Source organism: Mobula hypostoma, chromosome 22, assembly GCF_963921235.1.
Source record: "Mobula hypostoma chromosome 22, sMobHyp1.1, whole genome shotgun sequence".
NCBI lineage: Eukaryota > Metazoa > Chordata > Chondrichthyes > Myliobatiformes > Myliobatidae > Mobula > Mobula hypostoma.
This window is the reverse complement of record NC_086118.1, coordinates 25,615,347-25,640,310: the sequence shown is the minus strand read 5'-3', so window position 1 is coordinate 25,640,310 and position 24,964 is coordinate 25,615,347. Positions and strand designations below refer to the sequence as shown.

The following is a 24,964-nucleotide window of genomic DNA, read 5'->3' as shown; positions in this document are numbered from 1 at the left end:
TTTATCCTGGAATACACAACAGCTTTTGCAAATATCTGAAGCATGAGCTGGATATACCTCTCCTTTGGTTCTCAGAGGAGTGGAGATTTCTGTTTGCCAGACTCTAGTACAACTCTGCCATTAATCTTCATATTTCAAGGAAATGACACATTTTAAAACAAAATCTCACATAAATCAACAGCAACATTTAGAATTGTTCAGAGCATGAGGCCAAGTAACAAGAAAGATAAATAAATCAAAGATCAATGGGACATTTTAATCTAGAAAGTCATTGCTCGGTTCATAAAACATGGGGCATGTAAAATCTAAATGTGCTGCTACATAAACATTCTGTAAATTTATAAGAAAAATGTGTAACATACAGAATAAATTTAATAGTAAGAATGAGTTAAATTGATGTCTTAATATTCCAGCTTTCTGACAGTAATATCACTAACTTAATGAGTAGTGAAGACAAAAAAAACTTATTCAAGATATCCCATTATTCACATTAAGTAAATTAATAAAACAATAATCTAACAAGTAAGAGAGAGTAATCATTTTATATTAAAAAAATAAATTTGAGGACCGTACTTTTGAAAAATTATTACAACACAGAAAGGTGAAGGCAGATATAGGCAAAGGAAACATATTGGTTCCAATTAATTTAAAGTAAGATTAGAAAAATCTATATGATTTTCTAAGTGGATCATGTAATTTTCAATCAGGGACTTCATTAGCTGAGACAGAATGTAATTGTCCAACTTTAAGTAGTCTTGAGAAGAAGGTGGTGAGCTGTTTTCTTGAATCATGGTAGTGTGAGTATACCCACAATGCTGATAGGAAAAGAGTTCCCGGATCTTGATGCAGCAACAGTGATGGAATGCCTGAGTACATCCAAGTCTGGATGGCGTGTGGCTTGGTAGGCAGATTCCAGGTGCTGGTGTTGTTCCCGTGCTTTTGCTGTCCTTGTCCATCTAGCTGGTAGAAGTCATACTGTAGGTTTAGAAGGTGCTGTTAAGGAGTTGGTGAGTTGCTGCAGTGCAGCCTGGAGATGATACCAACTGTAGCTGCTGTGTATCTGTAGAGTAGTGAGTGAATGGCTGTGGATCAAGTGGACTGCTTTATGCTGTATGGTATTGAGCGTCTTATGAGTTTACCAAGCTGTACTCATTTGGGCAAACGGTGAGTACTCCATCATACTCCTGACTTGAGCCGTGTAGATGTGGAGAGGTTTTGGGGTTTTGGGAGGGGAGTTACTTGCTACTTTTAGGGCTATTCTGGTTCATTTTCTGATCAATGGGTATCAACAGTGGGGGATTTAGTGATGGGGGCTCCATTGAATGTCAGGGAGTGATAACTGGAATTTCCCTTGCTTGATATTGTCATTGCCTGGCACTTGTGTGGCACGAGTATCACTTGCCACCTATCAGTTCAGGCCTGATATTGCCCAGTCTTGTTGCATTTCGAAGTGGACTGCATCATTATCTGAGGAATTGTGTATGGTAGTGAACATCACTTCCTCTGACCTTGCAACTGAAATTAATGAAGCAACCAGTTGGGGTCTAAACCCTACCCTGAAGAACTCCTGCATGAATGCCTGCAGCTAAGGTGATAGATCTTCCTTTGTGTTTGATGTGGTTGCAAACAGTGGAGCATTTTCTCCTGTCTCCCACTTCGCTAGGGCTCCCTGTCCAATACTTGATCAAATGTTGTCTTTTCTCAAGGGCACTCAGCATCACTGTCTATGGTATAAAAGTATAGTACCCAGCAGAAACAAATATGAAGCTTTGCACTATTGTGTTCTATAAAAATATACGTTAATGAGAAGGTGGGTAAAATTTTGCTCTCAAAGATGTTAAACAGGGAACACTAGAACTGTGCAAAAATAAGAATAATTACTACCACTTACTAACTCTTTATTGTCTGTTGATCACCATATGATCCAGAAATGTGCCTGAAATGATTTTGTGTTTCATTCTAAATTTATGTTCAGCTAATTAATTAGGTGGTGTTTTTATGTACTAAGGTGAGAAAATTAAACCAGAGCTTTTACTCTCTATCAGTGTTCATTGTTGCCAATGGGTAATTGTATATGCATGTAAGATGATTTTGAATGAGGACAAGACTGGTGAAGTTATGACTTCCTCATAAAACTGCCCAGTGCATCACCAAAATCAGCCTACACATCATTAAGGACATATATTCAGAAAGGCGCCAGAAAAGGCCAGCAATATCATGATAGATCCCACCCACACTGTTCATGGACTGTTTGTCCCACTCCCATGGGAAGAGGCTACAAAGCATCCACACCATGAATACTAGGCTCAGAAACAGTTAATTACCCCAAGCGTCAGACTGATCAACACCTTCACTCATTAACCCACACCATCCAGCACCCCCACATACACATTACCTCATGCTTCTTTATGTTCAGTCTATGTATATAACAGTTATTTGTACATGGTGTTTTATATTTATATTTATTGTTTTTTAAAATTGTGTTTACATTATGCTGCATCAGGTCCAGAATAACCCTGTTCATTCTCCTTTACATCTATGTATTGAATATTGGCAATAAACAATCTTGAATCAAATGACTTGATTTTACCTTTAATGTACCTGTGATGATCAGCATGCTATTCCACATTTTCTTGGGGGGGGGGAGTTGGTGGAGGGGAATGGGAATAAAAAAATCTATGGAGAATAATGCCTCACTTTACTTGAACTTTTCATTTAACAATAATTACTTCTGCATTATGATATTAATGTAGAAATCGTTGTTTAGAATGGCTTTTAGTATAGATCAGACCAAAATCTGCTTTATATATAGATGCCATGAGCATTTACACCAATGGTCATACAATAATGAGAATTCAATCTAAATTTTTACTTTTTTGAAATATGTATGAAAAATGATATACGGTGTAAAACACGACTGAACTCCAGGCGCATGAATAAATGTTGTTAAATACCCAGTGTTTTACATTCACTGAGGGTGTTAAACGAAAATGGCTGCTTTGATCTACCTTATATGAGGTGCATCATGCGCAATGTATCTCTTCCGTACCGGTTGCTACGCTACCTGATCTTTAATGACAGATACGAAGCCCTCTGCCGTTTCAATTAGTGGAGACGTTTTTGAGACCAATTCAATGGTCAGACACATCATAAAGCAATGCAGATAACCATTCTGTTAATATTGTGACCCCTGCTATTGAAATTTGCAACGCTGTCAGGTTAATAAACGGATGACTTCAGATTACTGTAAAATTTACTCTTGATAAATTTCCGCATAGGTAGTTCGGTAAAGGCATTTAGGTGGCATTGGAATTTATACCCATCCTACATTCAGGAACCTAACGTGGTATTTCGTCTGCTAATCCTACGTGGGTTGTGTCTGTGAAACCAGGCGAAATACTGATCCCACTAGGTGATGTAATGGCTTGCGTGTGATTTGGACCAGTGTCCGCACGCCTCATTTTGCCTTATAAGGCCAATGAATAGCCTCTCTCAGTCACACGCTCCAAGTCAATGAAACCAGATGTTGGACGACAGTGATAAGGTGGAGAAGAACTAATTAAAATAGGAAGACTATATAGACAGTGCCAAAGCTATACTTGGTTGATGAGTTGTATAAAAGTCAAATTTAAGGGAAGTACACTAAAAAAAAATTTGGTGGTTAGAAAGAACTCATTGGATTTTCATGCACGTGCGCAGAATTATTTAAACTTATTTACTTGACAACTGCAGGGCATAATATTTAGATTGCAAAGTAAGATTAATCTATTGGCAATTGAAATGTTTAGTTCAAAATAAGTTAACGTTATTTTTAATTCGGTTATACTCGTAAGCGCTCACTGAAAGTTTTTCCACGTTGCTTGCCTTGTTGGTATTTTGCACATTCGGCGTTAATAGACTGGAAGGCACAATAGCAGGACGCTGGGGATTTTGTCAGTGGGGGCGCTGCGAAGCCGACGGTATTTGCAGTATTCCCTGCACAGACAATGATGTCATTGGTTTGCAGGACACGGTTCACCAAGTCACTTCATCCCATGGCAATTTAGCAAGTGTTTTACGCTTACTGACTTTATTATTTCAAAATAAACAAGAACAAAAAATGTTTGGTTTTTTTGCCACATTTGAATGCGATTTGGTCAAAAAGGAGGAACACCCGATAATAAATTATTCTAACTAGCTCACGTGCGCTCCCGCTATTGCCAATCCAACCTCCTCCCATTACCGCAACCTAACCCATAGACGGAAGTGTCCGGAAACGCTGCGGTTAATAAGAGAAAGAGCCAATCTGATTTCGGGCAATGCTTTATATCTCCTTGGAGATGGGATGATAGGCAGGCTCAACAGCCAATTGAAATTGCAGGATTGCATTCAGCGGAAGTCCAAATGATTGACAACAGTATTGGACCAATGCAAGTTGGGAAAAGTATCCTCTTTTATGAATGAGGTGCCAATCAGTGACGAGGGGGGTGGGAGTTAAGCAATCAGCTTAGGTTGAGGTGGAGTTGCTGTTCGTCTCTTTCATTAGGGAGTTTTATACGTTAAAAGTGAGGGAAAATTGTGCTTCAGTGAGGTGAAAAAAACGAGTGCATTGTTTTGGCGCTGTTGTTGCTTTACGGAGGTTGCAAGAAGCGTTTTTCTAGTTTGTAGAGGCACTTTATTTTAAACGAAAGGTAAAGTATTTGAGTTGTGGCTACATTGTGTCCTCCGCGGGATGGTTTTCAACTGAAACGTGTAACATTGTTACCGTTATCTGAGGAATTTTTGTCTTGGTTCCATCATCCAAGGGTGAGGTCATTGAACCGCTTCGCTGAACCGAATTGTTTCAACTGAAGTTTAGTTGCAAATGATTTATTTATTTGGAGTAAAATATCTCGGAGTCGCCTTTTGTCACTTCATTTTGGAATTCATTTGACTTGTCTCTGTATTTTTAAAAATTACGTTAATGCTTACTACGCATTGTTTAATATTATCAACTTGTAGAAATTGCTATAATCAAGGTGGGAAGGCATCTCCGAGGGCAAAGAGACTGCATTAAATGAAAAGTAAGCCCCATTTTGGAGTGGGAGCTGGTCAGAACTCATAAAATGCACTTGCATGTGTCCAGTGAAGCACAATAGCAGCATTATTTTTTCATAATTCTCGAACTGTGTTTTTGGAAATCTTAGAAAGTTGGCTCTGAAGGTACACTGTGTACTGCTCTTGCTTCAAATTAGAGCTCCACTAATAACTGTAGGGTAACCTTCGCTAGAATTAAGTGTTTTTTTTGTCCAAGTTATTCACATAGATATTACTTTATCTGGGCGCTCTGGCAGCTACCGTTGATCGCATAGGATAAAAACAGCTGTGACTTGCATGTTTGTTTCTTAAGCATTTTGTACTCTTAACGATGCTGCTTGTTGTTCATGTTCTATTTATAGTGTCTGCATTTTATAAGCCCGATTGAAGAAGCATTTGTGTAGAGATCAATTTTAATGTTACCTTTTTAAGGTTAACAACTCAATTAAAAATCTACGAATGGAAGACGTTTCTATTTGCAGCGTCAGCCCATATTTCCAACATTGTTTAGATATGAGTATTTACTTTAATCACTCTATGCTTTTGAAAGATAACACTTGAAAAGCAACTGTTCAGTGAAGTCATTTGCATTGAATCTTATTGAATGTAAGTGATTGTTTCGACTGTTCTTCTAGTCAATGAGGACTTCTGTTGTAGCAACCAGTCTCTCTTCCCCTCCCCACAATGCTTGTGTTCTTTCTTAATTCTAGCTGTGCTTTTTATTCTTAAATATTTTATGAATATTGAGCACCAGTGAGAAAACAAATGGCTATCGGTGACAGATGGTAATTTCTATTTATAAAAGTTGTCTCAGATTTTTGTTGGAGTAGCAGCTATATTTGTAATTGTGCTAATGGGTTTTAATGGAATTTGGATATTAACAAGGCCAGCAAATTCTTGGCAGGTAGTTGAGTTGCTCCAACACCTTCTGGTGAAAGCATTGCTGTGGTGGTCTTCTAAGTGTTAGATCCACAAGGAGAGAAAGATTGTTTCTAAACGGAGGTGTGAAATGCAGGGTCTGTATTCCCTTGTGCCCTCGTCCTTCATGGGTTTAATTAACCTTTTTGAGTGATTTGCACACGGCAGTGGAATGGTTAGCACAACGCTTTCCAGTACTAGCGACCTAGGTTCCATTCCTGCCGCTGCCTGGAACGAGTTTGTTTGTATGTTCTCCCCGTGACTGAGTGGGTTTCCTGCATGTGTTCTAGTTTCCTCTTACAGTCCAAAGACCCGCCAGTTAGTAGGGTGGTGATTGTAAACTGCCCTGTTCTTTGGCTAGGATTATATTGGGGGATTGCTGGGCGGCGGGGCTGGAAAGGTTGGATGAGGCTGTGCCGCGCTCTATCTCAATGGTACAGGGCTTACGTTGTGGTGCCGGTAATGACAGGAGTACCAATCAGGTAGACTTTTCTGAAAAATAGGATGGTGCTGATGAAATTGATGTTGTATTGATCCCTGTAAATGGCAAATGTTTCTATACACTTCTAATCCTTTACAGATGACAAGACTTTACAGTCAGGAGATTTAGAGGGGGGACTTGCCAACAGTAACCGGTTTATAACTTGTAGTCACAACATTTTTGTGGCCGTTCTGATTTAATTTCTGGCAAGCAGTGAGTCTATGATTTGACTGTGGCAGACTTTGAGTGATACTGGTGAACGTCAAGCAAAAGGGATTGCACATTCTTGCAGATGGTAGTCGCCAACATGTCTTACAAATCCTGTACTTGCCTGAAATGTTCCTTTAGGTTGACTAAGTGCAAGGATAGCCTCTAATTCGGAGCAGGAATTCAACGTTCCTCTTCCATCTTTGCTCTAAAGGAGAAGTATTGAAACAAGTTTGACAAAACATTGGAGATGAGGTACTGGTGTGCATGAAGCTGAAAATTGATCTCAAACTACACCTATTTTTCTTGGGTTCAATATTTTTCCAGCTTTTAAAGCATCTTCCTTTGGTTCCACTGACCCATTTTACCAGGGATCAGTGAAATCTAGTCCTGCTTCTAGGGCAGTCATACTTGTCTCTGCTGTTTTGTGTTATGGTTGAATTGGGTTGTGCTGAGGTCTAGGTTTCTGTCAAAGTGGGACGTCAGTGAGCATGTTGTAGGTTAATAACACTTGGTAGCCATGTCAGCACCTTTCACGGCTTGAGGGTGGGGTGCAACTTGGGAATTTTCCAGTAGCTAGATGCCAGTGTTGTAATTAGAATAGCTTGGCTAACGGTGGGGCTTATTCTCAGGCATGAGCCTTTGGTAGTTTGCAGCAGACTTGTATAGTCCTATCGCTGCTGTATTCATGTTCTAGGATAACATGGAACAAATTAAATTGGGTGAAGTATGGTATCAATGGCAGGCATGTATCTTGAGAAGAACCTAAGGTTAATTTAGTGCTTTGGGTTGAAGTCTGCATTTGTACCTAATGTGTTCAAGTGCAGAGCTTTGCTATTAATGTCCCTGTTGTTGGAGCTTCTACCCATTAGTTTGTGTGCTTTGTTTGTCATGATTAAAAGTGGCCAAAACTGCAGGTGTTTATGTTGTATGGATTTTTTAGCTCTGCCTGCTGAGTAAGTGGAATCAGATGTGGCAGGTTCATACTTTCACTCCTGGCATTTTTTCACTCTGCTAGTGTATTATTTTCCATTTGGTTACGTGACTACTTAAGTGAGTTGAGTTCTGCTGCTCATCCTGCATAGTATGGATGTTGGGCTTTGTACTGTAAGATGCCAAATGCAGTGGGAGGTGGCCTTGATGTGGTAATGTGGTTTCTTGCTGCACACTTCGAACTACATGCCTTGTGGATTTGCTCATTGTTTAGTAAGGGCATGCAGTTCAATTGACAGTTTATTGTGGAGTTTTGGTTTTACTTGCATATTTGTTTGAGTACTTAATTTGCTCAGTTTTTTCCTTGTAAACTAAATGACATCATGTGCACACAATATGAAATGAAGTGTGGTACTTAGTGCAACGAGGTGTGATGATGGGTAGGCAGAAGGGATGAGGTGGCTTCGCTCTTTTTTAAAAAAAAATGATCCTCCTTGGAAAGAAGTGAAAATAGAATCAGGTGTAGAATCCTTTTGGGTAGAGTTAAGAAAAGGCAAAAAGATGTTGGGAGTTACATACAGGCTTTAAATAGTAGTCAGGATGTGGAGTATGAATTGCAATGAGAAATAGAAAAGGGTAATGTGTAATGGTTGTGAGAAAATTTCAGTATGCAGGTAGATTGTGGAAAATCGGGTTGGTGCTGGATCCTAAGTGAGTGAAGGAGTTCGTAGAATGCCTATGCGATGGCTTTTTGGAGCAGCCTTTCTGGATTGGGTGTTGTGCAGTGAAACATCTGATTAGGGAACTTCAGGTGATCATAATGTGATTGAATTCACCCTGCAGTCTGAGAGGGAGAAACAAAAAGTAACACAGGAGTAAAAGTAACTACATGAGAGCCAGGGTCAGATTAAAGAGGTCAGGGTGTCGGGTTTGAGGAGAGGGATGGGCTGGTGTTTGGCTCACTGCTCACCACTGCGCTGAATTGAGGCTGTGGTCTGCAGCTAACTGGCTCCTGTGTCAGCTGTGACTGGCTGCGTGGCTGTGACCTCACTTTTGTGAACTTCAGTTCTGAATGTTGTTTCTTTAGTTTTTGCGTGATTTGCTTTCTTCTACACTTTGGGTGTTTGATGGATTTTTTAATGGGTTCAATTTGGTTTCTTTGTTTTGTGGCTGCCTGTAAGATGAATCTCAGGTTATGTATATAGTATACATATTTTGATGTACTTTGAATTTTGAGAGAAGAGCTGGTCAAACTTGATTTGAAGTACTCTAGCATGGATGACAGAGCAACAATGGCTGGAATTTCTGGGAGTAATTAAAAAGACACAGGATCAATTAATCACAAAGAAGCATTCTAAAATGATGCCATCGAGGCTGATAAGGGAAGTCAGAGTATAAAATTAAAAACATACAATATAGTAAATATTGAAGCTTTTTTTTTAAAAAAAAACACCAACAGAAGGCAACTTAAAAAAAAGCTTAGGGGAGAAGATGAAATGTGAAAGATAACTGGCTAGATAATATAAAAAGATAACAAGTTCTTTTTCACGTTTAAGTAAGAGTAAAAAAGATGTGCGAGTGGGAAAATTACTCTGGAGAGGTAGTAATGGGGAACAAAATAAGTGGTACATGAGCTCTTAAAGTATTTGCATCAGTCTTCACTGTGAAAGACATCAGTTACATTTCGAGTCGGTGGGTAGCAGTAAGAGTAACCACTTAGTAAGGTAAAGGTGCTTGGGAATCTGAAAGCTCAAAAGGTGAGTGAGATACCTGGACCAGATGGACTTCATCTCAGGGGTCTGCTTAGGAGATCGTGGAAGTATTAGTGATCTTTCAAGAATCACTAGATTCTGGAATGGTTCCGGACTGCAGATGTCACTGCACTGTTTAAGGAGGGAGGAAAAGGACAGGTTGTAGACAAGAAATTCTGCAGATGTTGGAAATCCAAAGTAACACACACACAGTGCTTGAGGAACTCAGCAGGTCAGGCAGCATCTACAGAATGAACAAAGTCGATATTCCAAGCTGAGAGCTGCCTTCAGGACTGGAAAGGAAAAGGGAAGATGCCGGAATACAAAGGTGGGGAGAGGTGAAGGATATCTAGATGATAGATGAAGCCAGGAGGATGGGAAAGTAAAGGGCTGGAGAGGAGAGTGGACCATAGAAAGGGAAGGAGGAGCAGCACTATGGGGAGTTGATAGGCAGGTGAGAGGAGGAGGAAGAATGTTTTTCTTAATCAGAAGGAGAAATTGCTATTCATGCTATCAGTTTGGAGGCTACCCAGATGGAATATAAGGTTTTGCTCCTCCACCCTGAGAGTGGTCTCATTATGACACAAGAGGCGGCCGTGGGCCGACATGTCAGAACGGTAGTGGGAATTGGAATTAAAATGTTATGCCACTGGAATTTTGGCGGATGGAGTCAAATGAAACGGTTCCCAAATTACAATGGGTCTCACCAGTGTAGAGGAGGCCGCATTGGGAATACCAGATACAATAGATGACCCCAACAGAGTTGCAGTTGAAGTGTTTCCTTACCTGGAAGGACGGTTTGAGATGCTGAATGGAGGTGAGGGAGTAGATGAATGGGCAGGTGTAGCACTTGGTTCCTTGCAGGGATAAGTGCTGGGAGGGAAATTAGTGGGGGGTGGGGGGGGGGTGCAAATGAACAACAGTATTATGGAGGGAGTGATCCATATGGAATGAGGAGAGGTGGTATATAACACCTGGTGGTAGGCTCCCTTTAGAGGTGCAAAAGTTGCAGTGAATGATGTAAACCAATCACAAACAAGAGAAAGTTTGCAGATGCTGGAAATCCAAGCAACACACAAAATGCTGGAGGAACTCAGCAGGCCAGGTAGCATCTACGGAAAAGAGTACAGTCGACGTTGGGGGAGTCCAGAACCAGAGGCCACAGTTTAAGAATAAGGGGTAGACCATTTAGAATGGAGTTGAGGGAAAACTTTTTCACACAGAGTTGTGGATCTGTGGAATGCTCTGCCTCAGAAGGCAGTGGAGGCCAATTCTCTGGATTCTTTCAAGAAAGAGTTGGATATGGGGAGAAGGCAGGAACAGGATACTGATTGTGGATGATCAGCCATGATCAGTGAAAGTGGTGCTGGCTTGAAGGGCTGAATGGCCTACTCCTGCACCTATTGTCTATTGACTAGAGAGGGAAAAAGTAGATTTAAAAGGTGGGGGGAGGGGAGAGAAACAAGGTGATAGGTGAAACTTGAAGGGGAAGGGATGAAGTAAAGAGATGGGAAGTTGATTGGTGAAAGAGACAGGCATGGAAGAATGAAAAGGAGGGAACAGCACTGGAGGCAGGCGATGGTCAGGCAAGATGAGGTGAGAGGGGAAGGGTATGGGAAATGGTGAAGGAGAATGGTGGGGGGGGGGTTTGGGGACGTTACTAGAAGTTCGAGAAATTGATGTTTATGCCATCAGGTTGGAGGTGACCCGAACAGAATACAAGGTGTTGTTTCTCCAACCTGAGTCTGGCCTCATCACAACAGTGGAAGAGACCATTGATAGACATGGGAATGGGAAGTGGAATTAAAATGGGTGGTCATTGAGAATCCCACTTTTTCTGGTGGATAGAGTATAGGTGCTCAGCGACATGATCTCCCATTCTATGTTGGGTCACACTGATGTACAGGAGGCCACACCAGGAGCACCGGACACCGTAAATGACCCCAGCACTTTTTTTCCATAGATGCTGTCTGGCCTGCAGAGTTTCTGCAGCTTTTTGTGTGTTTTGCAGTGAATGGTATGCTGGATGGAGAGGCTCCTGGGGTTGTAGGTAAGGACGAGAGGATCTCTTGTTACCGGAGAGGTGGAGGGAAGAGATCGAGAGCATGTGAAGTGTTGTGGATGTAGATGGGAAGGGACTGAACCAAGGGGGATAGAATGGAGTCCAGGTATGAGGACATGAGTTCAGTTGAGCAGGCAGAGACAATGGGCCTGCCTGAACAGTTAAGCTTCTGGGATCTTGTGTAAGAAGTAGAAGCAAGTAGTGTGGTGTAACAGAACTACTAGTCTGGCAGTGGATGGGAGTTCTCTACAGTTGAGTTCAGTGATCATAGAAATCTACAGCACATTACAGGCCCTTTAGCCCACAATGTGCCAACCATATAACCTACTTCAGAGACTGTCTCGTGTCCACCTCTACCACTGTCACTGGCAGTGCATTCCATACACCAACCACGGTTTATTTAAAAAAAAACGCCTTGCCTCTGACATGCCCCTTGTACCTACTTCCCAGCACCTTAAAACCATGCCTCCTCGTGTTAACCACTTCAGCCCTGGGAAAAAGCCTCTGGCCCACAATGTTGTGCTGACCATGTAACCTACTCAAGAGACTGCTTAGAATTTCCCTAGCGCATAACCCTCTATTTTTCTAAGCTCCATATACCAATCTAAGAGGCTCTTAAAAGACCCTATTGTATCCGCCTCCATCACCGCTGCCAGCAGTGCACTCCACGCACCCACCACTCTCTGTTGCGGTGCAAAACTTACCCCTGACATCCCCTTGGTACCTACTTCCAGGCACATTAAAACTATGCCTCCTCGTGTTAGCCATTGCAGGCCTGGTGAAAAAAATCCTAAAGCTATCCACATGCTCAATGCCCCTCATCTTGTACACCTCCATCAGGTCACCTCTCATCCTCTGCTCCAAGGAGAAAAGGCCAAGTTCACTCAACCTATTCTCATAAGGCATGTCCTCCAATCCAGGTAACATCCTTGTAAATCTCCTCTGCATTCTCTATAGTATCCACCACCTTCCTGTAGTGAGGTGACCAGAACCGAACACAGTGCTCCAAAGGGGTCTAATTAAGGTCTTGCATAGTTTTAACATTATCTCACAGCTCTTGAACTCAATCCCGTGGTTGATGAAGGCCATCGCTCCATACACCATATCAACACTGTCAACCTGCGCAGCAGCTTGGAGTGTCCTGTAGACATGGACCCCAAGATCTCGCTGATCCTCTACACTGCCAAGAGTCTTACCATTTAATATATTCTGTCATCAGAATATTTTGACCTACTGAAATGAACCACTTCACACTTATCTGGGTTGAACTCCATCTTCCACTTCTCAGCCCAGTTCTGCTTTTTTTTTTGATGTCCCGCTGTAACCTCTGACAATCCTCCAGACTATCCTCAACACCCCCAACTTTTGTGTCTTCAGCAAACTTACTAATCCATCCTATTTTCTCACCCAGATCATTTATTTAAAAAAAAAATCAGAGGAAGAGTTCTCAGAACAGATCCCTGCGGAACACCACTGGTCACTGTCCTCCATGCAGAATATGAACCACCTACACCACCCTTTGCCTTCTGTGGGCAAGCTAATTCTGTATCCACAAAGCAAGGTCTCCTTGGATCCCATGCCTCATTACTTTCTGAATGAGTCTTGCATGGTGTATCTTATCAAATGCCTTGCTGAAATCCATCCACTGCTCTACCTTCATCAATGTGTTTTGTTGCATCCTCAAAGAATACAATTTGGCTCACAAAGCATGACCTGTCCTTGACAAAGCCATGCTGACTGTCTCTAATCAGATTCTCTCTAAATGCTCAGATCCTGCCTCTCAGGATCAACAGCTTCCCCGCCATTGAGTTAAGACTCTGTAATTTCCTGGGTTATCTCTAATCCCTTTCTTGACCAAGGGGACATCATTTGCAACCTTCCAATCCTCTGGTACTTCTCCCGTCCCTATTGATGTTGCAAAGATCATCGCCAGATGCTCAATCTCCTCCTTCACTTCCCAAGGTAGCCTGGGTATATCTTGTCCGGTCCAGGCGACTTATCTAACTTAATACCTTTCGACAGCTCTAGCTCATCCTCTTTCTTAATGTCTACCCTCAAGCATTTCAGTCTGCTGTAAGTCATCCCCACAATTGCCAAGGTCTTCTTACCTAGTGAGTACCAAACCAAAGTATTCATTAAGTACCACAGCTACCTCCTCTGGCTCCATGCACATGTTTCCACTATTGCAGCTGATCAGTCCTATTCTCACACAGCACATCCTCTTGCTCTTCACGTACTTGTCGAATGCTGTGGTTTCCCTTGATCCTGCTCACCAAGGCCTTCTCATGGCCCCTTCTAGCTCTCCTAATTTTCTTGAGCCCCTTTCATAAGAGCTTTTCTTAACTAGATTTTCTACATCCATTGTACACCATGTTTTTGCTACCCTAACATCCTTTTCCTGCCTCAATGGAACATGCCTCTGCAGAAGTCCACTCACATGTTCCCTAAACAGTTGCCATATTTCTGCGTGCATTTCCCTGAGAACATCTGCTCCCAATTTGTTCCCAAGTTCCTGTCTAATAGCATCCTATTTTTCCCCAACCACAATTAAATGTTTTCCCAAAGTGTCTGTCCCTATCCCTCTCCAGTGCTATGGTAAAGGAGATAAAGTTGTGATCACTACCTCAAATGCTCTCCCACTGAGAGATCTGACACCAGGCCAGGTTTGTTTCACAATACCAGAACAAGTACTGCCTCCCCTCTGGTTCTTCCTGAACACAGCTAACAAACTCTAATCCATCTAAACCCCTTGCTCTAAGGAGAGACTAATCAATATTAGGAAAGTTTTAAAATCACTAATCACAACAACCCTATTATTATTGCACCATTCCAGAATCTGCCTCCCTATCTGCTCCTCAATGTCTGTTACTTGGGGTGGGGGGGGGTGTCTATAAAGAAAAAAAACACCCAGTAGAGTTATTGCTCTTTTCCTGTTTCTGACTTCCACCTACAATGACTCAGTAGACCATCCTTCCATGACTTCCTTCTTTTCTGCGGCCATGGTACTATCCCATTAACAATGCCACTCCCCCACCTCGTCACTCTCCCTAAAGCCCGACATGTTTGGCAGCTATTCTTGCCCCTAAGACATCCAAGTCTCTGTAATAGCCACAACATCATAGTGATGGCATAGGAAACAATTTTCTGATGGTCTAGAGTGGGGTCCCCTTCGAAGGGTAGGTATGAGGAGATGTCAGGGTTGCTGACTGGCCTCACCTAGGTAGAGGGCAGTGCGCCAGACTATAGCAGCACCACCTTTGTCTGCGGGCTTGATGTTAAGGTTGGCATTGGTGTGGAGAGAGTGGCGGGCAGTGAGTTCAGAAAGGTTAAGGTTTGAAGAGTGGAGTGCTGCACTTCAGCCAGTTGATGTCTCATCAGCAATTAGAGATGAAAAGATCCAGAGCAGGCAGAGAACCGGGGGTGGGGGGTGGGGGGGGAGGGGTGCTAAGAAGAGGTGGGTTGTAAATGGGAGAACGAGTCATCAGTGAGGGGTGGGGGATTTTTGCCAAAGAAATGGGCTTGGAGACTGGGGCGATGGAAGAAGTGCTCAACACTGTGGCCAGTGTGGATCTCACTGAGGTGCGAGTGAAGGGGGGGGGGGAAGCGTGGAGAGTCAAAGATAAGACCCTTGCTAAGGACAGAACCTTCCTCAAGGAGAGGAAAGTTGGAGGGAATGGTGAAAATATAGTGAAGATTAAAGTTGTCATCGGAGGGGGTGAAGAGCTGTGGTGCCAAAGGAGAGGGGAGGGTTGGGGTGTTCAGGGAAGGTAAGGTGGGAGGAAGGTGGAGACTCTGAAGATTCAAGAGATGATCGTGGAGCCCCTGAGACCCAGGGCTGGAGAGTGATAGTGGGAGAAGGGGTGCCCAGAGGAAGCAAAGAGGATCTTGGCATGTAGGTACTGATGGCCGAGGGCCAGGGTGGAGCTGGAGCTAAAAGCTGTGCAGTTTGCAGTGGTTGTAGGAATTGGTGTTAGTGATGGAAATTATAGGCCAGTTTGCCTGCCTTCAGTGGCTGGTAAGATGTCAGGGTCCATTATTAAGTATGAGGTTTTAGGGGTACTTAGAGGGTTCAGCAGTTTTCTTCAGGGGAAATCCTGTCTGCTAAATCTGCTGGAATTCTTTGAGGAAATAATGGGTAGGATAGACAAAGGTGAATCTGTGGATGTTTACATGAATTTTCAAAAGGCCTTTGACAAGGTGCTGCACATGGGACTGCAAAACAAGGTAAGAGGCCATGGTACAAGAGGAAGGATACTAGCATGGACAGAAGATGACCAACTGAAGGTAGAGAGGGGGAATAAAGGGGCGCTTTTCTCATTGATTGCTGGTGAATAGTGCTGTTCCGTAGGAGTTGGATTTGGGTCTGCTACTTTTCACGTGTTAGTGATGGAATTGATGACTTTGTGATGGAGTTTGTGGATGTTGCAAAGATCGGTGGAAGGGCAGGTAGTGTTGAGAAAGCCTAGAAGAATGGGCAAAGTGGCAGATGGAATATAGTGGAGTGAAGTATATAGCCATGCACTTTTGTAGAAGGAATAAAAGCACAGATTATTTTCTAAGTGGGGAGCAAGTTCAGAAATCAGAGGTACACAGTCTTGGGAGTACTCGTGCAGGATTCCCTAAAGGTTAACTTGCAGGTTGAATTGGTGGTAAAGAAGGCAAATTTAAATGTTGGTGCTAGAATGTAAAAAGGATGTAATGCCATTTATGGTGCTGGTCAGACCACATCTTGAGTATTGAGTAGTTTTCTCCTTGTATTGTGCTGGCATTGGAGAGGGTCCAGAGGAGGTTTATAAGAATAATCCCAGTCATGAAAGAGTTGATAAATGAGCATTTGGTGGCTCTGAGCCTATACTTGCTGGAGTTTAAAAGAATAAAGGGGGGCGGGGGGAGTGGAGGAATCTCATTGCAACTTACCAGATATTGAAAGGCCTGGATAAAGTCAACAGGGAGAGGGTGTTCCCAGTAGTAGGAGAACCTAGGACCAAAGGGCAGAGCCTTTTAGTACAGATGAGGAATTTCTTTAACCAGAGTGTGGTGAATCAGTTGAAATGACTGCCTTTGGAGGTTAAATTGGTGAGTATATTTAAAGTGGAGATTGATAGATTCTTGATTAATAGTGGTTTAACAAGTTGTGTATGGGAGAAGGCAGGGGAATGGAGTTGAGGGGAAAAATCAGCCATTGAATGGCTGGGCAGAGCAGACTCAGTGGGTGAAATGACCTAATTCTGCTCTCATGTCACATGGTCTTATAAAAGTACTTGGAAAGGGGGATGATTCAGATGGGTTTACAATTTTGGAAATACAAAAATGTGATTTTTAGAAGTGATAGAAGTTCCAATAAAATGTTACTATGAAATACAGTAATGCTGATTACTGGAATATTTATAATTTTTTGGCTCGGCATGATAAAATTAAATAGTTTTTCTGGGAAAAGAGAAAAAGCTGCATAACTAGTGTTCCATCATTGTTGGAGAAATTAAGAATTTTGGAAGTTGTATTTCATCATTTGGAGCAGAATAGGACAAGAACTATAGACTTGCAGCTGTTGTATCTGGCTAACTGTGACATGGAAGATTAATAAAGATACAAATTCTGATGCGATGGGATGTATATTTGACAAAAGTTCCGTATGGCAGATTGCTTGTGTGAGGGGTGTCCAGTTTTTCTTTTGCCCACTACATAAATAAGCCAATAAGAATTTGTTGCGCAAACACGAGGAAATCTGCAGATGCTGGAATTTCAAGCAACACATAAAAGTTACTGGTGAACGCAGCAGGCCAGGCAACATCTATAGGAAGAGGTACAGTCGATGTTTTGGGCCGAGACCCTTCGTCAGGACTAACAAAGAAGAGAGAGTAGGAGATTTGAGAGGGGGAGGGGGAGATCGAGATCCAAAGTGATAGAAGACTGGGGGAGGGATGAAGCCAAGAGCTGGAAAGTTGATTGGCAAAAGGGATAGGAAGGATCATGGGACGGGGGGGCTTAGGGAGAAAGAAAGGGGGAGGGGGGAATCCCAGAGGATGGGCAAGGAGTACAGTGAGAGGGACAGAGGGAGAAAGAGGAAAAAAAATACATGTAATAAATAACAGATGGGGTACAAAGGGGAAGTGGGGCATTAATGGAAGTTAGAGAAGTCGATGTTCATGCCATCAGGTTGGAGACTACCCAGACGGAATATAAGGTGTTGTTCCTCCAACCTGAGTGTGGTTTCATCCTCACAGTAGAGGAGGCCATAGATAGACATATCTAGAATGGGACGTGGAATTAAAATGTGTGGCCACTGGGAGATCCTGCTTTCTCTGGTGGACAGAGCATAGGTGTTTAGCGAAATGGTCTCCCAGTCTGTGTCGGGTCTCACCAATATATATAAGGCTGCATTGGGAGCACCGGATGCAGTATATCACCCCAGCCAACTCGCAGGTGAAGTGTCGCCTCACCTGAAAGGACTGACTGGGGCCCTGAATGGTAGTGAGGGAGGAAGTGTAAGGGCATGTGTAACACTTGTTCCGCTTACAAGGATAAATGCCAGGAGAGAGATTGGTGGGGAGGGATGGGGAGGACGAATGGACAAGGGAGTCGCATAGGGAGCGATCCCTGCGGAAAGTGGGGGGGGGGGGTGCAGGGGAGGTAAAGATGTGCTTAGTGGTGGGATCCCGCTGGTGGTGGCGGAAATTACGGAGAATTATACGTTGGACCCGGAGGCTGGTGGGGTGGTGGGTGGTGAGGACAAGGGAAACCCTATTCCTAGTGGGGTGGCGGGAGGATGGGGTGAGAGCAGATGTGTGTGAAATGGGAGAGATGCGTTTGAGAGCTGAGTTGATGGTGGAGGAAGGGAAGCCCGTTTCTTTTAAAAAGGAGGACATCTCCCTCGTCCTGGAATGAAAAGCCTCATCCTGAGAGCAGATGCAGCGGAGATGGAGGAATTGCGAGAAGGGGATGGCATTTTTGCAAGAGACAGGGTGAGAGGAGGAATAATCCAGGTAGCTGTGAGAGTCTGTAGGTTTATATTAGACATCAGTAGATAAGCTGTCTCCAGAGGTAGACAGAAAGATCCAGAAAGGAGAGGGAGGTGTCGGAAATGGACCAGGTAAACTTGAGGGCAGGGTGAAAGTTGGAGGCAAAGTTAATAAAGTCAACAAGCTCAGCATGCGTGCAGGAAGCAGCGCCAATGCAGTCGTCGATGTAGCGAAGGAAAAGTGGGGGATGGATACCAGTATAAGCTTGGGACATGGACTGTTCCATAAAGCCAACTAAAAGGTAGGCATAGCTAGGACCCATGCGGGTGCCCATTTCTACATCTTTAGTTTGGAGGAAGTAGGAGGAGCCGAAGGAGAAATTAAGAGTAAGGACTAATTCCGCTAGACGGAGGAGAATGGCAGTAGAGGGGAACTGGTTAGGTCTGGAATCCAAAAAGAAGTGGAGAGCGTTGAGACCTTCCTGGTGGATGATGGAAGTATATAGGGACTGAACATCCATGGTGAAAATAAAGCGGTGGGGGCCAGGGAACTTCAAATCATGGAAAAATTTCAGAGCGTGAGAAGTGTCATGAACATGGGTAGAGATTGAACAAGTGGGGGATAAAATAGTGTCGAGGTATGCAGAAATGAGTTCGGTGGGGCAGGAGAAAGCTGAGACAATGGGTCTATCTGGACAGGCAGGTTTGTGGATCTTGGGTAGGAGGTAGAAATGGGGAGTGCGGGGTGTGGGAACTGTAAGGTTGGTAGCAGTGGATGGGAGATCACCTGAGCGGATAAAGCTGGTGATAGTGTGGGAGACAACAGCCTGGTGCTCCTTAGTGGGGTCATGATCGAGGGGTAAATAAGAGGAGGTATCCATAAGTTGACACTGCACCTTGGCAAGGTAAAGGTCAGTATGCCAGACTACGACAGCACCCCCCTTATCAGCGGGTTTTATAGTAAGGTTAGGATTAGTGCGGAGGGAGTGGAGAGCAGAGTGTTCGGAAGGAGTGAGGTTGGAATTGGAACAAGGTGTGGTGAAGTCGAGACGCTTGATGTCCCGTTGGCAGTTAGCAATAAAGAGATCCAGAGCAGGCAGAAGACCAGAGTGGGGTGTCCATGAAGAGGAGGAGGGTTGAAGACAGGCGAAGGGGTCATCGGTGGGGGTGAGAGAGTCCTTGCCGAAGAAGGCTCGGAGATGGAGACAGCAGAAGAAGAGTTCCGCATCATGGCGAACGCGAAACTTGCTGAGGTGTGGGTGAAGGGGGACAAAGGTGAGGCCCTTACTGAGGACAGAGCGCTCTGCCTCAGAGTTGAAGGTCGGAGGGGATAGTAAAGACCTGGCACGGATGAGAAGTGGGATCAGAGGGGTGAAAGGGAGGGGGAGGGAGGCTGGTGGGATGTCAGTGGAGAGGGGAAGGTTGGGGTGAGAGGAAGAAGGAGCCTCCAAGGGCCCGGGAGCAGATGATGAAATGCGAGGGAGATGGGGTTGCAGAGTGGTGGGGGAAGGGGAGACGGGAGTCACAATAGAATTTGTTGCCTGGTTTTTCTGCTGGATTTTACACTGCAAAGTCCATTGTATACTATGTTATTACTTTGAGGGGTGGGACACAATAATTATGTTTGACACCAAAATTAAAATTGTGGTTGCATTTGCGGGGTACATGCAGGTAGATTTAATGAAAAATAAACCTGAGGTTTTAGGTAGGCAGTCTAGTCCTCTATTGAAATGCTGGGAGAGAAATACTTTCAGTGTTGGTTATGTTGGACAGCACAAGTGTTTGTAATGTCTGAAAGTTCTAAGCATTTTTAAATCAAACTTTTCCATCTAATTGGGAAAACAATGTCATCAGCAAACCTCAATAGTAATCTTCTGGCTTGGAGTTAAGGTCTACAAAGTTATGTGGGTTGCTTTAATATCCTTTTATGTGCATAAATTCAACAGGTGCTAACCCTGCCTAAATGACAAAGTAAATGAACTTGCTGGAAATTTGAGAACGAGGAAGTAAATATTTCTGCAGTTCGCACAAATGTTAGGACATTCAAACTTGCACAGGAGAAAGACGAGAAAAGGTGCCAAATAACCAGAAGGAAAATCACAGGGCAAAGATAGTGGGAATGAAAATCCTCAATTCTGCATCATGGAGGACATTGGCAATTATCTGTCTATAGTTTTGGGTGACGATTAAAGTTGTCCATTGTGTTAGTGAAATTCAGGAGGAGATTCTAAATCACACTGAGTTCAAAGACAAAGGAATTCTTGACAGACTGGAAGCTCACTAATGTGCTGTCATCCAAAGTGAAAATCTATCCAAACCAAGTTGCTGAGCAGAATTTTTGAATTCTAACTCTATAGATCATGTTGATATTAATTTTGCTAATGGGATTTCTATGGGACTTTGGCCTCCCTTTGAGCAGACACGAGGAAATCTGCAGATGCTGGAAATTCAAGCAGCGCACAAAGAATGCTGGTGAACGCAGCAGGCCAGGCAGCATCTATAGGAAGAGGTACATTTGATGTGACGAAGGGTCCCGGCCTGAAATGTTGACTGTACCTCTTCCTATTGAAGCTGCCTGGCCTGCTGTGTTCACCAGCATTTTTTGTGTGTGCTACTGTAGGAGCAAGTGGAATTTAAGAATTAGGGCAAGTCTATCCCAAATTATCCTTGGTAGTGAATGACTGCATTACTACTACTGAAGGTGTTTTCAGATTCTAAAATTTGATAGCAACCAAGCAATTATGAAGAAACAATGATTCCAAGTTGAGATTGGAAGTGGTGTTTCGACACAGCTGAAGCCCCTGGCTGCCATGGTGGTTGAGCCTATGCTTTCTAGGTGCTGCTGATGAAGTCCTGGTGAGTGACTACAGTGCACTTTGTAAATGAGTTGGACTGTAGGCACAGTGTGCTGAATTTTGGAGGGAATCAGAGTTTAAAGTGTGGTCTGGATTCCAGTGTTGTAGAAATAGTTCCTATCTGGGCATGCAGAAGCACTCCACATCAAATTTGTGCATTTTGAAGATATTGGACAGGGGTGACTGTTTCACCACAATGCTTCTGACATGTTCTTAGCCTCTGTGGCGTTGCTGGTCCAGTGCATCTTCTAGTTGGCAGTTGTCTGACTTTGCCGTGGTATTATTGCATGTCATTACAACTTGAGCATGTTTGTTATGTGCCACACGCTTGCAGGAGGTGATTAGGCAGATGAAGACGTGCATTTCAAGGAAGCTGTGAGCAATATTCCAACTAACTTGATCGAGGGATAGTCTTTTAAGATGGTATTAAGAACCTTGGTCAGATATTGGGAGCTGGTAATCTGTGTGAAGTATCCTTTGCTTAAGCTACCTTGTCTGAGTTCACCTTATCTACGCAAGAGTCTGTGGTTCCCAAATTGTCACCTCCAGGATCCATCTTTGGTGGGCCCTTCCACAGCGTGCTCCCTCTAACGCGGTGTGATTTCAGCCTCTGTGGTGAAGCTTGCAGAATTTATTTTTAATTGCTGTGTAAGTACATACTGACCAGGTGTGAAACAGTTAATACTTCAGTGACTGTTCTTCAGGATATTTCATCCATCAGCTTTGCTTTCTGGAAGTTGCCTGACCCTGAGTATTTGTGGTATTTTTCAGTTTAAGCTCTCCAACATGGGTGTTTTTTGTTTTCAGTTGCTTAAGCAGCACGTTTTCCGCCAGAAAGAATGAGAATAGCATTTCCACTAGGCTATCCTGTCATAGTTTTTGACTTATTCAGAATTTTGTGGACGTTATGGGAAGTTGATTGACCAAATCAGTTCAGTTGGTCATGGTCAACTGTGGACAGGGGAAGCTAGAGAAGGGAGAAAAATGATGAAAACCAGCCTTTGCATCCTGATGAACAAGTTACATTTGCTGAATGCACTCAACTGGATGGAAACCTCCTGTGAAGATGACTTGAGGATATATTTAATGTGGATGGAAGGGGCAACTAAGACCATAAGACATAGCAGAATTGGGCCATTTGGCCCATTGAATCTGCTGTATTTTATCATGGTTGATTTACTATCAAACTCAACCCCATTCACCTACCTTCTCCCTGTAATTGTTGATGCCTTGACTAATCAAGAACCTATCAACCTCTGCTTTAAATATACTTAATGACCTGACCTTCAACTGTCTGTTGCAATGAATTTCATAGATTTATAATCCTTTGGTTAAAGTACTTTCTCCTCATCTGTTGTAAATGGATGTCCCTCTGAGGTCGTGCCCTCTGATCCTAGACTCACTCACTATGGGAAACATTCTCTCCACATCCACCCTAGGCCTTTTGATACTCAATAGGTTTCAATGAGATCCCCCTCTCATTCTTCTAAACTCCAGTGAGTACAGGCCCATACATTGACCCTATCATTCTTGTGAACTGTCTCTGTACCCTCTTCAGTGCCAGCATATTTTATATGCTCAAAACTGCTCCACTATTCCAAGTCTGTTCTGACCAATGCCTTGTAAATCCTCAGTATCACATCCTTGCCCTTGTATTCTAGTCCTCCAAAAATGAACACTAACATTGCTTTTGACATCCTTACAACTGACTCAAGCTGCAGGTTAACTCTTGGGGGAATCCTGCATGAGGACTCCCAAGTCCCTTGCACCTTGAATTTTTCCCCCTGTTTAGAAAATGGTCTATGCCTTTATTCCTTCTACCAAAGTGTTTGATCGTACAGTTCCCTACAGCTGCCTCTTTGCCCATTCTTCCAATCAGTCATTCTGCCAGCTTTGCTCCTCCACTTATCTTAGTATTGTCTGCAAGTTGGGCCTCCAAGCCATCAATTCTGTCATCCAAATCATTGACATATAACAAGAAAAGCAGTCCCAATACCTGCCCTTGAGGAACACCACTTCTCATAGCCAACCAGAAAAGCCACCCAATATTTCCACTCTTTGCCTCATGCCAATTAGCCAATCTTCTATCCATGCTAGTATCCTCCGTATAATACACGACTCTTGAGCAGCCTCGTGTGGCACCTTGTCAGAGGCCTTCTGCAAATCCAAGTAACCAAAATCCACTAACACCCCTTTGTCTATCCTGCCTGTTATTTCCTCAAAAATTCTACCAGATTTGTCAGGCAAGGTATCCCCTTCAAACCAGGCTGCTGACTTTGGCCTATTTTATCACGTCCCTCCAAGTACCCTGAAACCTCGTCCTGAATAATGGACTCCAGTATTTTCTTAACCACTGACATCAGGCTAACTGTCCTATAATTTCCTTCCTCCTCCCCTTGGAGTGGAGTTACATTTGCCATTTTCTAGTCCTGCAGAATCTAGTGATTGTTGAAACATTAATGTCTCCACAATCTTTTTAGCTACCTCTTTCAGAACCTGGGGTGCAGCCCATCTGGTTCAGGTGACTTGTCTATCTTCAGACCTTTCAGCTTCCCAAGCACCACCACCTCAGTAATAGCAACTGCACTCACTACTGCCCCTCTGAATTTCTGGAATACTGCCAATTTAAGGCATGCAAAGTATTTCAGTTCATCTGCCACTTCTGTCTCCATTACCACCTCTCCTGTGTCATTTTCGAGAAGTCTGATATCCATTCTCACCTCTACCTTTTACAGATCTGGGGTAAAAAAAACATTTGTTATCCTTTTTTATTGGCTAGTTTTCCTTTATATTTCACCTTTTCCCTCCTTGTGGCTTTTTTGGTTGCATTCCGTGTTTAAAAGCTTCTCAATTCTCTAACTTCCCACTAATTTTTGCTCTATTATATCCCCTCTTTGGCTTTTAGTTTTGTTGACTTTGCCTTTCCTTGTCAGCCATGGTTGCATCTTCCTGCCTTTAGAAAACAATTTCTTTTGGATGTATCTACGCTGCACCTTCTGAATTATTCCCTGAAATTCCAGCCATTGCTGCTGTCATCTTCACTAGAGACCCCTTCCAGTCAACTTTGGTCAGCTCCTCTTTCATGTTTCTGTAATTCCTTTTACTTCACTGTAATACTGATACATCTGACCTTAGCTTTTCAAATTGCAGGTTGAATTCATCATTTTATGATCAGTACTTCCTTTCCCTAAAACTCCCTAATCAAATCTGGTTCATTACACAACACCCTATCCAGAATTGCCTTTTCCCTGGTGGGCTCAACCCCAAGCTGATCTAAAAAGATATCTTGTAGGCATTCTACAAATTCCGTCTCTTGGGACCCAGCACCAACCTGATTTTTCTCAATCTACGTGCATATTGAAATCCCCCGTGACTGTTGTAACTACATTACCATTTTTGCATGGCTTTTCTATCACTCTTGTTATTTGTCCCACATCCTGGCTACTGTTTGGAAGCCAGTATATTTCTCGCATCAGGGTCTTGTTACACTTGTTTCTTAACTCTACCCACAAAGATTCTATATCTTCTGATCCTGTGTCACATCTTTCTAAGGATTTGATTTCATTTTTAATCAACAGAACCACCCCACCCTGCTGCCTACCTACCTGCCTTTTCTTTCAATACAATGGGTCCTTTGATGTAAAGCTCCCAACTATGATCTTCTTTCAGCACAAATCAGTGATGCCCACAACGTCATACCTGCCAATCTCTGACTGCACCGCAAGATCACCTACCTTATTTGAA

The 24,964-nt window shown here is 43.2% G+C and overlaps 1 protein-coding gene across 9 annotated transcripts in view; it reads left to right on the top strand.

The window, feature by feature from the left end:
- Positions 1 to 4,491: 4,491 nt before the first annotated feature.
- The window catches only part of LOC134360227 (myosin-10), a 168,274-nt gene continuing 147,801 nt past the window's right edge, over positions 4,492 to 24,964 (top strand). For 8 of the 9 annotated variants that reach the window (XM_063074315.1, XM_063074314.1, XM_063074313.1 and 5 more), the window contains exon 1: positions 4,492 to 4,670. The gene's annotated coding sequence lies outside the window, so the exon portion shown is untranslated. Of the gene's footprint in view, positions 4,671 to 4,768; positions 4,786 to 24,964 lie in introns of those variants that run through there. The other variant, XM_063074308.1, reaches the window with a different exon arrangement.